Genomic DNA, 15,085 nt, shown 5'->3' on the forward strand with positions numbered 1-15,085 from the left:
TTATAATTATGTTTACTTTAAAAAATTAAGCTTTCAAAAAAAGAAAATAAATAATTCGTTTTTTAATGTTTCAGCGCTGCGTTAATAAAAAAACATATAAATTTTAGCTGAATACTGCACAATATTCCTAAGTGCCTAAGTATATTGTGAGGCTAGAGAAGGTGGAGAGGATATGTAGATGAGGAAGAGAAAGTGTGGGCTATATTTACATAGGCTGTGCATATGGTCACTAAATACAACTAAAGCCATTACAAGAAACTTTCGATTGATATATGTATATATATTTGGGGCCGGGTGCCAAATTGAATTGTATCATGCCACAAAATCTCTTGGTTTAAATATTTTACCATTGACATAATTTTCTTTGTCATCATTGTTTTGGCCGTTATTTCTCGAAGCTCATCCGCCATTATTCTGCGACACCTAAAAAGGTGTCAGATTTATTTGATTTAATGTTCGAGTGTGTTTTCAAAAGTGAAATAAACTACAAATGAGTTCAAGATGGGTTAGAAGCAGACTTTTGATGTGTGTTACGACTTTAAACCATAAGAAAATGTGACATGTTTTATGGATTTTTTTTCACATTCGCTGTTGTTTTAAATATTTTAGGTTACTGTTGAAGTATGATTATTAACGCTATTTTAGTATTTATTTCCACCAAACTTATACTTCCACGAAGGAAATAAACTCTTATTTCTAGTCACATCTGGTTTGATATCCAATTATATTCGAGAAAATTCATCTTGACTCTGACTTACTTATCAAAAATGATTGTGTTCAATTTGAATAATGATTTTGTTATTTTGATCAGTTTGTAGTAATGATTTGATTTAGTAATATTAGGTAGATAGACGCTTATTACAACAAAACAATCAAAAAACTCTAAAATAATTGTTGTAATGGCGAAAACGTGTTTTGTGCCGGTTATGTTTCTGTGGCATACTGGTATCTGATAATGATGTTAGGTTTATTGCAATAAATATATATTTTGAAAGTAAAGTAATAATTTAAAATTATGGGTATTTAACGTTTTTTCAGGAGAATATTATACAACAATTACGACAAATTTGACAATTTCTCGGTGTTTATTTAGCGTAAAAAAATGTTTATACCAAAACGTTTCTTTATTGCTATATAAACACTGACTTTTTAATTAAGTCCATTATTTGAGCCTGTGAATGATAATGCCACAGAATCTTATGTAACAAAAAAGAGGATCAATAGCCGCCATCTTTTTCATTTTTCTACATGCCAAAGGTGCTCTAACACCACTTTTTGGAAACCAATAGATATTTTTCATTAAATATTATTCAAATTATATATTTTTTTAATTTACCTTATTCAGAAAATAAAACATAATTTCAATATACAAGGTCAAAATTAAAATAATTAGTAAGTTAAAAGTTTGTCGGCCATTTTTTGGGATTTTCGATAAATGGTGCTTGAGCTCCTTTCGCGCTCGGCGCCTTATTTATACACACTTAAAAATGTATTTGTATCAAATGAACAGAGAAAGAGAAATACATGGGAAAACCACTTTAAAGAGCGCAAGTTTGAATATATTTGTAATCACCGATATGGTTAAAGCTGATTCGAAATAATTTAGAACACCCGCCCGTACACAAGAAATAATTTCTTTAAATTGATTCTACAGTACTTAAAAACTTTTCTCGTCCCATCTAATTCCCTTCCCCGCTCCCCACGGTATCACAATATACCCCAATCGGGAATTATATTGTTCCAAAGGCACCAAATTGTTGGGAATCTTGCGCACACGGTGAAAAATAAGTACAGCAGAATTATTTAAAATCTCTTCAATTTATTCGTGATCTGGCTAAAAACGGGTAAACTGTGATAATATTCCTTTTATTAAAAGTTTAACAGGAAACATATCACTTCATTCATTAAGGGCCTGGAAATTCCGTTTTTAAAAGGAATACGAATAATTTTAAGATATTTTTAATAAATAAGCAATACTTATTTTTCTGCGTGCAGTATCCGCAAAAGCAACAAAAATATATTAAATGAGATGTCCAGACTCTCTAATCCGCAGAATTTAAAAATGATCCACGTTTTGACCGGGTAGTTTTCCCGTTGGGTAAAATATATAGTTTGCTAGTACCCACACATGTGTGTACGGTTGTACAATTTTATTCGAAAGCGGGAAATGTGAACAGTTCACCGGGCGGAAGCGGTTCATTACCCCGGTGAAAAAATACGATGTCGGTGCTTTGTTCCTGCCCAAAAGAGTGATATATTATGTGGGGAGGGCCTGACTAACTACCTACATTTTGCCTAATATATGGTTCGTTTTGCAATGCAAGGTCAACGGTTCGAATTTTTTTTCAGGAGTAACTTCATTAATCAAAGAAAATGTTATGAATTTGACGAAAGGTTTTTTATACGAAAAACCGCAAAATATTGTGCTACACGTACCGTTTTAAGCGTTAAAATAGAAGAATATTACTGAAGATGGTTTGAAAGGGAGATATGTAAGGGACGTGTTTGCCCGTACAAGAAAAGACTGTAAATAATAAGCACCGGCACACATTAGTCCTCAACCTGGGTAATGATTTAAGTAAAACACCGTGAGGTGTTCTATCCAAACCATCATAAAAGAAAGGCGATTCAAAATTCACATTTTAATTATAAGTATTGTACTGGTATACAGAACGTACAAAGGGGTGTAGCTTATAAGTACTTCCTATTTTTTACAGCCAACCCAATTCACAAGAAATAGTTTTATTCATGTATTTCAATAAAACTGGGTTTTAATACACAAATAGAAACTGAGACAATCGGAATTCTTTCACGATAATTTCAGATTGGAGTACATTATGCATCATCGCGCCATAAGATACAGCAAATGGCGTAGGCGACTGCTGCAGCAGTGGCCAGTTCAATTGGTAGCCAGCAGAAATTTGCCACCCATGATTAATTCAGTCGGTAGCCAGGAAGAATTAGCCAGCCTCTAGGTTATCAGCATCAATGGCTAATTCAGTTGGTAGCCAGGAAGAATTAGCCAGCTTCTAGGTTATCAGCATCAATGGCTAATTCAGTTGGTAGCCAGGAAGAATTAGCCAGCTTCTAGGTTATCAGCATCAATGGCTAATTCAGTTGGTAGCCAGGAAGAATTGGCCAGCTTCTAGGTTGTCAGCGTCAATGGCTAATTCAGTTGATAGTCAGGAAGAATTGGCCAGCCTCTAGGTTATCAGCATCAATGGCTAATTCAGTTGGTAGCCAGGAAGAATTAGCCAGCTTCTAGGTTATCAGCATCAATGGCTAATTCAGTTGGTAGCCAGGAAGAATTAGCCAGCTTCTAGGTTATCAGCATCAATGGCTAATTCAGTTGGTAGCCAGGAAGAATTAGCCAGCTTCTAGGTTATCAGCATCAATGGCTAATTCAGTTGGTAGCCAGGAAGAATTAGCCAGCTTCTAGGTTATCAGCATCAATGGCTAATTCAGTTGGTAGCCAGGAAGAATTGGCCAGCTTCTAGGTTGTCAGCGTCAATGGCTAATTCAGTTGATAGTCAGGAAGAATTGGCCAGCCTCTAGGTTATCAGCATCAATGGCTAATTCAGTTGGTAGCCAGGAAGAATTAGCCAGCTTCTAGGTTATCAGCATCAATGGCTAATTCAGTTGGTAGCCAGGAAGAATTAGCCAGCTTCTAGGTTATCAGCATCAATGGCTAATTCAGTTGGTAGCCAGGAAGAATTGGCCAGCTTCTAGGTTGTCAGCGTCAATGGCTAATTCAGTTGATAGTCAGGAAGAATTGGCCAGCCTCTAGGTTGTCAGCATCAGTGCTGGTTCAGTCGGTAGCCAGGAGGAATTGGCCAGTCTCGAGGTTGTCAGCATCAATGGCTAATTCAGTCGGTAGCCAGGAAGAATTGGCCAGCCTCTAGGTTGTCAGCATCAGTGCTGTTCAGTCGGTAGCCTGGAGGAATTAAGCGGCAGCATGGTCATTTGATTATAAGGGCCGGCACACGGAGACGCCCCATTATAGTAATGATGACAGATGCGTCTGGCTCAGCTTATAGAGTGCCGGCAGTAAACAGCTCGCTGCATGTAGGTGTAAATTTCAAAATGATTGTGCCGTGATGGAGGAACAGAAACGAATACAGTTTTCAGTTGACACTCAGAAATTGTAAGAACAGATCGCGTTGTTACCGGCGTAGTTTTAAAACTTGAATCCACCAATATTTTGTTTTATTGGGCTATTCATAATATCTCCTACAAGCGTTTGTGTGACGTCAGCTTTCAGAAACATGTTTACGTTTTCAAAATGCAGGTATTGTGGTGCGAATAATATTTTGCCCAGCAACAGCTTTTGGCTTTGTCAAAATTTTATTTTCGTTTTAGAAAATAGGGTTATCGAACTGTTTCATGTTCGATCCAGTCTTTTTGCCGCCTGGTAACAGATTGATGCATTTTTCAACTGGTAAATATTATGATTTGGAAAAAGGGGTCATCAAACTTGCAGGTGTGTAACTTTAGCCGCAATTGATATTAAATGCAATACAATCATTTTTCATGTTCAATACAAGATATGTTAATACGAATGATGTAGGGAGCGCGCAAATATATAAATTAAATCGCGCAAATATGTACTATTATTATTATTACTAGGCAAAAACTATTATTATTATTTTAAAATAGATAAAAATTCTCTTGACATCTGAGTTAAGGGTAAACGTTTACCTACAACTATCGCTTTTAATAGGCGTTAAAAAAACAAACCTTATGACAATAAACATCAACTTTTTGCATTTAAGATTTTCAAATATAGTGGTATTTAATATTTTTTACGTATATATTAGTTTACGAAAAATTTGCAACATTTTATCAGAAAACCGATGTGAAATTTGCGTTTGTTTGTAGGCACTGCCAACCTAAAAAAAAAACAAGGAACACATAACGAGAAGCTAGAAAAGCAAAAATCTAAATATCATTAAAAAGAATCGATCGTAAAATTAAACAAATATCTAATCAGATATGCTCTCAAATTATGTAAGTAATAAACCCAAATGATATAAATAATTAATACGTATCATAATGGAAAAAATGCCTTTTCATTTTTTTAAATAATTTTTTTATAATGAAACAACCTTTTTTCCATGTAAATTACATATTCAATAAAAAATGGCATAAATAAATTATCCTACAAATAAATTATCTATATAAGTATTTAAAAAATAGACATATAATTTATTTATATTATAAAAAAATATGTAAATAAAAAAAATTGCTTTTATCATTTAAAATAATTTACGCATATGAATAATAAAACACAACTTAACAAAATATTTATTGCCGGTAACCCGGTCTTTTATTGACATAAATGGTTATTTACAAATCATGTGCGCTACCCGACTCACTAGATTTTACCTGTTATGAGCCGGGAAGGAGTATCATTACATATATTTTGTAAACAAATCAGGGCTTAGTAAAAAATACAATAATCTATTAATAAAAAGATATAAAATATTACATACATATGTAAAAAAAAAATTTGAACAAACTTTAGTGTGAGAGTTCTTATCGAGATAGAGTACCTACCCCATAAAAACTTATCATATATATTGAGTAAAGTTGTATTTAAAAATAAAAATAAGTAGGAAAAATGGTAGCAATTACATTTAAAACAGTATAATAATCTGTGTGGGTGTAAAAAAATGAGATAACCCCACGCTCAACATAAATGATGAACCCATAATAAATACAATGCAAGAAGGAAAGAAAAAGATGCAACAAAGAGAAAAGAGAGAGAGAAAAAGAGTATTTAATATATATTAATACAAATAGCAAAAATTGCTTTTCATTGTTTTTACGATAATTTTTTTAAAAATTATTATTTACCGGCTGTCGAACACACATTAGCTTTGTAAATATTTCTATCTTTATAATTACGACATCATTAATTTATTTGATGAATGAATTTTAATAAACATAGGTACTAAGTTAACCAATTTATTTTAATACACGACCTTTTTTTTTTTTTCTTATTATTTCTGGCTTTCACCCTTCAAGGGTGTTCTTGGCCATCATTTAAAATTATTGAGAAATGAAAGGTGAATTTAAATATTAATTTTATTTAAATTGGCAAATTTCAAAATTATAATGAAAATTGGAGTCGAGTTCAGACTTAGAAGAGATGAGATGTTGAATGGAGGGGAGGCAATTTTAGATAAGGCTTGATAGAAGAGAGGATATTTGTTTAGAGAGGGACAACCAAAAAATATGGGATCTAAAGTTCCCACTTCTAGACCACAGAATGTACAATCTGGGGAGTCAACAACGTGAATTTTAAAAAGATGGGAAGGAACGGAACAATGTCCGATCCTCATTCGAATGAGTGAAGAAATTTCTTTTTTGGAAAAATGAGGGAATTGCTGAAACCACGGTTTTGATGGAATAGTCCTTTGTATTGAGGCATAGCAGGCTCCCTTGGATTGACTAGCAATGTGCCAATACTCCGACCAAACATTGCGGGATCTATCTTTGATGATGGAAAAAATGTCAGATAAGGGAATGTGGTTTACGAGGGTAACAACAGGGTTGGACGCTCCTTGTTTTGCCAAGGCATCCGCAATATCATTACCCATGATACCAACATGTCCAGGAATCCAAATCAGAGTTACAGTTTTACCAGAGCTTTGAATGGAGGCTATCATCTCTCGAATAAGGCATACAAAGTGATCATCAGGATGAAGAAGAGGACTGGATTTAAGTTTTTGGAGGGAACTAAGAGAGTCAGAGAGAACGAGGGAATGTTCAAAATTATTTTTGATTATATATTTGAGAGATTCTATTATTGCAATGCACTCGGCTGAAAATATTGAAAATTGATTTGAAATTGAATGAAATATTCTGTCATTAGAATTATTGTGGTAAACGTTAATACCTATACCACAGTTAGGAGAGTCGGGAGATTTGGATCCATCAGTAAATAAAAGAGAAAAGTTGGGCCATTTAGATGAAATAATGTCATTGAACATAATATTGACAGTTCGGGCCGGGAGATTGGAATGACTTTTAAGGATTCCGATCCCTTCTATTATTGTTGGGGATAGGGTGACGTGACTATATTTTAATTTGTATAAGGGAAGTAGATCATTTTGGATAATGTGAAGCTCTGAGAGAGACTTAAATTTTTTACAGATGTCAGGAAGAGGTTTAGTTGAAGCTCTGATTGTAGATGAATGAGTTGAGTCAATGAACAACGAGACGCTGGGGATAACCTGATGACATTTAGAATTTAAACATTTAAGAACAAATTTGTCAGCAAATAGTTGGCGCCTTAAATAAAGAGGAGGATCAGAACATTCTACTTGAAGGGAATTGATGGGTGACGATTGCATCGCTCCAGTTATAATTCGCAAAGATTTAGATTGAATTTTGTCTAATTTATCAAGTTCATTTTTTGAGGCAGTACTAAAAAGTGGGCAGGCATAGTCAAGATGGCTTCGAATAAGTGCGTTGTAAAGCAACTTAATGCAAGTAGGGTGAGCTCCCCACCAAACGCCAGATAATGATCTGATGATATTTAAATTTTTTTTGCATTTAGTAACTAAATTATTAATATGGGAAGACCATTTAAGTTTCCTATCAAATGTTACTCCCAAAAATTTTACTTCAGAAGCGTTGGGGATTGGAGAATTTTTAAATAAAATTTGAACGGGGGGGTTTTTATGGCGGTTTGAGAAGGTGACACACTGAGTCTTTTGGATTGAAAGTTCAAGATCATTTAACGTGAGCCATGTGCAAAGGGCATTCATGGCTTCGTTAAGATATTTGACGGCGAGAGGGATGATTTTGGATGATAAGAAGAAAGCTATGTCATCTGCGAACTCAATAACTTTTACTTGTGGGGGAATAGCGACATGCATATCATATGTGTATATATTATACAGTAAGGGGGACAATACATCGCCTTGTGGTAAACCCTTCCAAATAGACCTACTTTGAGGAAAAATATCTGGAAGTTCAATGAAAATTTTTCTATCTAGAAATAGATTAATAATAGATTGGACAAACATGGGGGGAAGGCCAAGGCCTAGAAGTTTTTTTTTCAAGATTGGGATGGAAACATTGTCAAAGGCGCCTTCTATATCTATAAAGACGGCAAGACAAACTTCCTGTTTAGAAATTGATAAATTAATATCAGTACTGATGATAGCAAGGTTATCTTAAGTGGATTTTTTTTTTCTAAATCCAAATTGAGATGGAGAGAGAAGCTGTTTACTCTCGACAAAAAATTCTAATCGGTTTTTAATTAATTTTTCATAAAGTTTACTGAGGGTGGATGAAAGAGCGATTGGCCTGTAGTTGGATCCAGAATTTGGTGATTTGTTTGTTTTTAAAATAGGGATGATTATTTGACAACTCCAGTCATCAGGCATTATACCAGTCTGGAAGATTTTATTTAAGATGCTTAAGAAGTGGTTTAGAACATTATCATTACTATTTTTGATTATGCTGTAAGGTATACCATCTCTGCCTGGAGAAGAATCCTTGACTGTTGATAAACAATTTTTTAGCTCAATTAAGGTGAACGGAGAGTCTAGCCAATGATTAGACATAGGAGTATTATAGATGGGCGTTATTTCATCTAAGTAAGGTACAGAAGGGGGGGCAATTTTGTCCAAAAATTCATCGATCCATTTAGAATGAGACGCTCGAGGAGATGGTGAACTGAAGGAAGATCTAAATCTTCGGATCATAGACCAAACTTCCGAAATTGGAGTGTTCGGAGATACTGAACTGCAGAAGTTGTACCACCCGGATCTTTTTTTTGACCTCAATACCCTTTTGGCATTGGATTCAGCGTTTTTGTATATAAGATAGTTCTCCATAGTCATATTGTAACGATAGGAAAGAGATTTAGCTTTCCGAATTCTTACTTCTTTGGAACATTCCTCATCCCACCAGGGAGTTGGAGGGAGTTTTTTGAGAGATTTAGTTTTAGGGGGAGGATTTGATTTATCTATTGCAGTTATGAGCATTGATTTGAAGTTATTATAATCATCTTTGACGGAAAATATATCGGTGGCGGGTGAATTTAATAGGAACTTGTCCATATGAGAGTTAAATTCATCCCATTTGGTGTGTTTCGTTTTAATTTTTGTCGAAATATGAGACTTGTCTGATTGGAAAGAAGTTTGATAAGTAATGGTGATCGGGAAATGATCACTGGAGCAAGGGTCGGGGGACACCACCCACGAGGAGAGAGAAGCCAGACTAGTAGAACATATCGATAGATCCACTGCACTGGGGTTTATGCTGGGGCGTGAGATCCTAGTAGGAGATCCGTCATTCAAAAAGGAAAAGGTTGGATTGATCTAGGAAATCCATCACACTTCGACCATCTCGGTCGGAGAAAGCAGAACCCCAGACGGGGAAATGGGCATTAAAATCGCCTAATATAAAGAAAGGAGGGCTTAGTTGACTTACAATTTGCAACCAAGTTTGTTTATTGAAGTGTGCTGTTGGGGGAAGATAGACTGAAATAAAGGATGTGTCCTTTATTTTAGCTGCAACCATTTGGAAGTCAGCATTGGGGGGTTTGATATTATTTATTGGGGAAAATGATATGGATTTTTTAATAAAAAGGGCAGCACCGCCGCCCGAACCTTCCGGGCAATCGTCGTGGACACAGGAATACCCTCCCACATTAAAGTGGGTGGATGGAGTAAACCAAGTCTCCGAGATAGCAGCCAAAGAAATAATGTTGGAATTTAATAAGTTAAGGAGATCAGATTTGTTAGAAATAGCACTTCGGCTATTCCACTGAAGTATTCTGACATCCTGAAGAGCCATTTTGAATAAATGATTTTAATGTGGAAATAATAGTAGCAGCGTTGGACGGTAGATTAGTTTGAGAAGAAATAAGGTCAATTAGAAGCATAATAAGAGTTTGGATAAATGAAGAATTGTCTTGGGAGAGTTTTTCAGAAAGTTTAAGAGAGTTCATTGAGGACGGATTATAATTATTTGCACACCCATTTGTGGCATTTGAAAGAGGTGAACCATTGGGATTTAAGAGCAGTGAGTTGTGTTGTTGCTGATCGTATCCAGGAGCCGGTTTAGAAATAGCGTTTTTGTATGTGAATTTAGTTGAACGAGAAGAAGTTGTTGTAGTGGAGGGAAGAGGGTTGGATGAGGAGTTGCTGGATAAAGCCTCAGCAAATGATTTTTTGACAGGCGGGAATAGTTTAGAAGCCTGCAGAAAAGACAAGTTCTGAGAGGCCATAGAAATTTTAATATTTTTTTGGCGAGATTGTTCTGGGCAAGATGTGTTGATAGCTGTATGTGAGCCTGAGCAGTTAAAACATTTAGGTGAGGAGGAAGAAGGACATTGGTCAGCTGCGTGGTTTTCTCCACATTTAAAACATCTGGGTTGAGATCTACATGCAGCTTTGGTATGACCAAAACGACAGCAATTGAAACATTGAGTGGTGGGATAAGTATACATTTCAACTGGTAATGAGTTGAAGAATAAATATATATGGGAGGGAAGAGATTGACCTTCAAAGGTGATAACGACAGATTGGGAGGGCTTCCAAGAAATTATACCCTCAGAGGAGTCCTTGTAATTTAGCCTCCTGGCTTTTATGGGATTGCCAATGTGTTGGGGGGTTGAAAGTGAAGACAGAATTTCTTCGATGGATAGATCGGTCGAGATACCTCTGACCAAGCCCATGCGAGTGACATTGAAAGTAGGGATATATGCCTTAAACTTTGAATTAGATGAAATGAAGATATTTTTGATGAAACTGTTGGCAGCTGACCCTGAGAGGAATTCGACGGAGATTCGGAAGCGACTCTCGGCTTTTACACCTCCAGCCTTGAAAGATTCTTGCTATTTGATAGGAATTTGCCAAATTCAAGAGGGTGGATGGTTTTTCCTTGCTCAGTTTTTTGGGCGTATACTATGAATGGGCCACGGGAATGAGGAGAATAAAAGTTTGTTGGAGGAAGTTGAGAAAGTGCTGGTGGGGACTGTGAAGTCGAAGGCGAGTCAAGTTTTATTGGGAAAGAAGGAGTAAATTTCCTTTTTTTGGTAGAAGTCAAAATGACAGAATCACTGTCAGTAATTTCTACATTTTCCCCGTCTGGGGGGTCCAGAGAGGGATCTGGGGGCTTTGTAGGGGGTCCAGGAGGGAAATCTTCCTCCATTATTCACAACAGTAAACAACTACAATAATAGTATGAAAAATGACAGAAGTAAAAAAGTTTATAAATATCTGGAAATCAGCAGCGAAAAGTGACTCCTGGAAGATCAGAAGGGAGAAGAAACCTCAAGGCACAACACACTACACTTTTTTTTGGCCAGAAAACAAAATAGAATGGAAAAAAATTAATTTTAGATAGAGCAAAACAAAACAACTGATGACAGCCAAATGTTATTGTTGCAATCTAATACACGACCTCAAACTACGTTATTTTATTTGAAATACAAATAGTACCGAAACAGATCGTTTAAGCGTACCTTTGAATTCAAATTTTGCATTTCAGAAAGCATAATCATATTATTTAACGTGTTCTCTTTATTCTAAAACGAACTATTACTCTGACATCATCAAGTTTTGTTGTGTTGCTGAACACCACCGGAGAACATCGCCGTGAATTCTATCAGAAAAATAACGGTGGCTTAGCGATGCATATCGAACAAATGACGTGAACGATGCGCATTGAACAAACGACGAATATTCCACCGTTTACTGCTCGCGGCTCTGTGGATTTAGTCTGTTAGGTACCTTGCGCAATGCTCACCCCTAATCCCGGGCACGCTTGTACCAGCACCGCTTGTACTGTTAGAGTCCGTGGCATCGCCGCACCGCATCACGGCCATAGTCAACTGCTATAAAATGTATGTGCTTATTCTATAGCCATTGAAATACTAAACCCTATGTTCTTTTGAACCATTGAATGGATAATCTAATAGCAATGTTATCTTATAACACAATAATCTCATAGAATCCATAAAATACTTACTTAAAAGGACCTATTATAATTCAATTGAAAAAAAGGTCATGTTCAAAATGAATATTTTTTATTATTTTTTTTTTTGGTAAACTTATGTTTAAAACAAGATTTTTTATGCATAGCACAAAGGGTAACAATTATTTTATAAGCAATAATTATTAGCCTGAAACACTCATCCACATTGAAAAATCTCCTGATAAAAGATACATGACGCCAACGGGACTTGAACCCGTGTCCTTTCGATTTCCGGTCGATAGCTCTGACCACTGAGCTATCGCGGCTTATCTCTTATCCGCGAAATAATTCAATTTAATCTTTCTCATTTTTCAATATCGTACACAAAACGCTTTATTTTATTTGAATTAAATGTGTGAAAGTGTTATTGTCTTGTCAGGTCGATATTAGTTTTTTTTTTGTATTAGGCAATTCACCCTGAAAAAGAGTCCTAGCTAGGCAGATTGCCTGTTCTAAGGAACCAAATGCTCGTGAAAATGCTGAAGAACTATTCTACGAAAAATAAAAGAAATTTTATTTATTAAACTATTAAAATTATCTACAAAATTATTAATGAGTGTGTCATTATAGGTTTATATGCTTGTATACTTTAAGATAACATTATTTAATAGTTTTTCTCCACTCTAACTAAGCCAATCAACTATTTCGCTTTATAGCGATGGTTGTTTTCGTTTTCCTTTTTCATCCAAAAATTTGAAAAACAACACTTGGTAAATAGTTCAATTATTATCCATTTAAAAATTACCTGTTTCAGTCTGTTTGCTATGGTTCTTAAATAAATATTTAAAAATATTATTAAATAGAAAACAAATATTAATTTAAACATTTTCTTTGATCCCCATATGATCCTCATTTCGAACGCTAACAGTGGTCCTTAGACAGATGGCGTATGAAGCAGATTGAATGGAGTGTAAAAATGTATTTAAATTGTTTGATGCACAGTTTTGTCTACGTCTATTGTCTTGTTGTGTTTATTTCTTCATCGCATCATTTTACACAGCCTCACTCCATTGTTCCATGTCCTTCAACATCACAACATACCCCTAATAAACGGTATAGTGTTGGTCTCACTGGCTCTGGTTAGCAGGGAGCAGTCTGGACTAAGTTTACCATTTCGATTATCTAATCTGAGGCGCTAGCTAGTATTGTCGCCTTTTCCGTCAGAGTTTGTAACATTGGATTTGTGTTGTGTGTGTACCAATCTAGCGTATGCCGTTACATTTTTCCGTCATTTTTATTCTTCCAATCCACGACATCGTCTCACTAGCGTGGCCCCGCTCCTCTCTTTATGCCTTAATTCCCTTCCCACTCGTCCCTCCCGCCCTCACCACTGAAGAAGAAATTCCATAAAAGAACAATATTATAAAAATTGAAAGAGTTTGCTTTGCATTTTCTGATTGCGTTTTCTTTTAAAGTGACAAGCGAATGGGAAAACTTCAAGTTTATGAGCGAGGAAAATATATTACGAGGATTTTATTCATACAGGAGAACATGAAACAGCCATAAACGTGTATGTTTATTACGTTTATTAGTTCACTTTTTGCACCTTCTGCCATTTTATGACTTCATGCCAAATAATAAAAAATACATGCGGCGTCTCTAAAAACATATACTTTCCTATTGTTTTTTTATACCGTGCTTATTTGGTGGTCTGGTGGGGAAGTGTGATTGCTTTAACGATTCCTAAATTTTATAAGATGAATAGACGAGCCAATCAACGAAACTAACTTGCGCGGAGCACGGGAGGCGGTGTGATCGCCCCACTTTCGGTGATTTGTCTATAAATGGATAATAATCTCCTTACTCTCAACACGGAAAAGACAAAATTTATACGTTTTAGTGCAACTCAAGCGGGACAACCCAAGGAAATACTGAATATTACTATTCACAATTGTAATGAACCGAATACTTGTACTTGCAAAAACCTAGAATCCGTAGATATTTTAAAATATTTAGGAATCACCATTGACAAATATCTGAGATGGAAAGAACACATTAACTCAACTGCCTCAAAAGTCAGAAAACTTACCCACCTCTTTATGACCATCAGAAATATTCTCTCTGTAAAAGATATGAAATCAATATACTATTCCATGTGTAATTCTTTACTCGAATATGCATCCCTAGGTTGGGGTGGCTGTGCCAAAACAATATTAGACTCCCTGGTTAAAGCACAGAAATCACTCCTAAGAGTCATTCTCAAAAAAGCATTCAGGTACCCCAGTGATGCATTATTCACGGAAATAAAAGTTCTCGATGTTAGACAACTGTATATTAGAAAGATTATATTACTTGCACAAAAACAACGTCAGCACTTCCCTTCCATCGACCACTTTCACGACACCCGACTTTCAAGGAATAATCCAATAGTCCCAATAAAAACCACGACGTCCCTTGGGCAACGGCAATTCTCGTACTTAGGACATAAATTATTTAATATCATTGCTAATGCTTGGAAAATGAAAACTACAAATGTTTTGCGCAAATTGGTCAACGACTGGCTCCTTGATTTAGGGAGGGTAAAAAGTGAAGATATGTTGATCAATAGATAATCTCATTATAAAAAATTATAAAAAATATATATGTACATTATTGTCAAAACACTGATACATAATTTTTTAAATTACAAACAATACAAAAACACATATTTATCACCTCTGAACACAATTGTCAATTCTGTATTAATCTGTACTTTATTTATCAATGCTATCGATTATTTTCTAATCATCCAACTATATTATAAACTTATAAACTACCCTTCCCATTTTTTTTCTACCTTACTACTCCTGTGGTGATCTGTCTTTTTATTACTACTATCTGGCTGTTATTTACTTTACCGGTTTGTTTTATATTAAGTACCAAATTATAATATGAACTAAACTTGTCAATTTGACTGGCCTAAAACAGGATCCATTCCTAGTTGGCTAGTCAAAGTTTCCGCATGTTTTATTGTATGATTTTTATGTGAAATAAATTTATTATTATTAAAAAAAAAAAAAAAAAATGAATCTGTCAGAATACAAGCAACTAGCATTGTAAAATCACTATTCGGTCGTCGAAAAAATCTATTTACGAATTACCAGTC

Source organism: Hesperophylax consimilis, chromosome 6, assembly GCF_061612785.1.
Source record: "Hesperophylax consimilis isolate HC1 chromosome 6, BYU_Hcon_1.0, whole genome shotgun sequence".
Classification (NCBI taxonomy): domain Eukaryota; kingdom Metazoa; phylum Arthropoda; class Insecta; order Trichoptera; family Limnephilidae; genus Hesperophylax; species Hesperophylax consimilis.